Genomic DNA, 2,356 nt, shown 5'->3' with positions numbered 1-2,356 from the left:
AGATATATGCGGTGAGTACAAATCGAGGGATCGATTCCCTTGAGGTCCGCTATCGTCCATCCCAGGGCTCCTTTATGCTCAATGAGAGTAGATATAAGCATACTCTCCTGTTCTTTCTCCAGGTGGGCAGAGATCACCACCGGGTATGTCTCATCTTGACCCAAATATGCATATTTCAAATCAGAGGGCAAAGGTTTTAGGTCAAGCTTCGGCGGCTTGAGGTTAGACGGTAGAGGCACTACATCAGTTTGTGGTAATTCTTCAAATTGTGGCCTCCATCGGTTAACTTCAAGTACCGGTGCAAATCAAGCAAGGCGCACGTCTCCCTAATCATGTCATCATCAAAATCATGGGAGTGGGCCAGGCACGTCTCTAGATGGTCGGAGGATAAGGTCAGAGGTGTCGTATCTTCCACGAAAGAGTCAATCATGTTAATATCGTGGAAATCGTCATCATCCTCTGAGTTGCTGCCGTTATTGAAAAAAATGTTTGACTCCAATGTTAAATTTCCAAAAGACATAGTCATGATACCATTCCTGCTATTGATAATTGCATTTGACGTGGCAAGGAATGGGCGACCAAGAATGACGGGAATCTGAGTGCTCATGTTATTGATGGGTTCGGTGTCCAGGATGATAAAGTCTACAGGGTAGTAAAATCTATCAACTTGGACCAACACATCCTCAATTATCCCTCTTGGTATACGAACAGAGCGATCAGCAAGTTGTAGTGTGGTTAGGGTGGGTTTTAATTCACCCAAACCTAACTGTTTGTATACCGAGTAGGGAATCAGATTGACGCTCGCTCCTAAGTCAAGAAGTGCGTGATCAATTCGATGGTTCCCGATTACACATGATATGGTTGGGCTACCGGGATCCTTGAATTTCTGTGGCACGTCTTGCTTCAGGATGGCACTCACTTTCTCAGTCAAGAAGATTTTCTTTTGAATAATTTTCCGTCGCTTGGTCGTGCATAAGTCTTTTAGGAATTTGGCATATGAAGGTATCTGTTTAACGACATCAGGTAGAGGAATGTTGACTTTCACTTGTTTCAACACCTCTAGTATATCCTGAGAGTTAGAGAGAGGTTTTGGTGAAACCAACCGTTGGGGGAATGGAGCAACTCGCTTCTCTAGAAGTTCCAGTTCTACTTTTTGTGGGGCATCACTAGATCCATCATTGTTGTCCTCTTTTGGTTCTTGGGGCTTTTCGGGCCTAACCGGAAGGGTTTTATCAATGATCTTCCCACTCCTAAGAGTGGTGATGGATTTAGCATGCCCCATCTGATTTGAAGAGCTGGGATCATTATTCTCGTACTGCGGTTTAGGATTGGGGAGAGGTTGTGCAGGAAGCATCCCCTTTTCTATAACCGTCATACGAGAATCTATCTTTTGCATAAATTCTGTGATTCCTCGCATTGCCTGAGCCAGCTCTTGTATGGGATTTTGAACCGGTTCCTCTTGAGGTTTCACTTGATTTGGATTTTGATTGAAAAAACCTGGAGGAGTCGCCGTTTGTCCATTTCTCCAACTAAAGTTTGGATGATTTTTCCAGCCAGGATTGTATGTGTTGGAGTTAGGTCCAGTAAAAGGTCTTTGATAATTTTATAGCATTGGCTTGTTCATTCAACACTCCTCGAAAGGCAGGTATTGTAGGACAGTTTTCAGTTGTGTGAATGTTGCAATCACAGATGCCGCAAACACTTTCATTAACCTTATCCTTCTTTCCTTCCATGGCCTCAACTTTCCTTATGAGCGTAGTCACTTTATACTTGAGATCATCCTCTTCTTTCAAGAGATATAATCCACCTCCTTTAATTGAGTCGGCCTAGACGTGGTGTTCGATTTTGGGTAATAATCTCATGATTGTGTTTTTTCAGCAAGACTATCGAGGTAATCCCATACCTCGTCAACATCTTTATTAATGAACTCTCCATTACACATTGTCTCGACCATTTGGCGCATGGAAGATGTCAATCCATCATAGAAAAAATTTATAATGCGCCACGTTTCAAATCCGTGTTGTGGGCATGGACCAAATCTTTGAACCTTTCCCAACATTGGAAGAATGTTTCATCTTCCTTTTGGGCAAAGTTCATGATCGCTTTTCTGAGAGTAATCGTTTTATGATGTGGGAAGAATTTTTTTATGAATTCCCTCTGCATGTCGTTCCATGTGCCAATGGATCTGGGACGCAGTGAATGTAACCACGTCTTAGCTTTCTCTTTTAAGGAAAAAGGAAAGAGTTTCAGCCTAATTGTATCCTCGGATACATTAGGAAAACATAATGTAGCTATAATCTCATCGAACTCTTTCAAATGTAAATATGGACTTTTTGATTCAAGTCCATGGAATTTG

At 42.2% G+C, this 2,356-nt stretch overlaps 1 non-coding gene across 1 annotated transcript; it reads left to right on the top strand.

Annotated features, from left to right (window-relative positions):
• Positions 1-2,012: 2,012 nt before the first annotated feature.
• On the top strand, positions 2,013-2,115 carry LOC131235782 (small nucleolar RNA R71). Its single transcript, XR_009166303.1, has one exon. It is a non-coding gene; the product is annotated as a small nucleolar RNA R71 (small nucleolar RNA).
• Positions 2,116-2,356: the final 241 nt, after the last annotated feature.

Source organism: Magnolia sinica, chromosome 19 (genome assembly GCF_029962835.1).
Source record: "Magnolia sinica isolate HGM2019 chromosome 19, MsV1, whole genome shotgun sequence".
NCBI lineage: Eukaryota > Viridiplantae > Streptophyta > Magnoliopsida > Magnoliales > Magnoliaceae > Magnolia > Magnolia sinica.
This window is presented reverse-complemented; position numbering and strand designations above follow the sequence as displayed.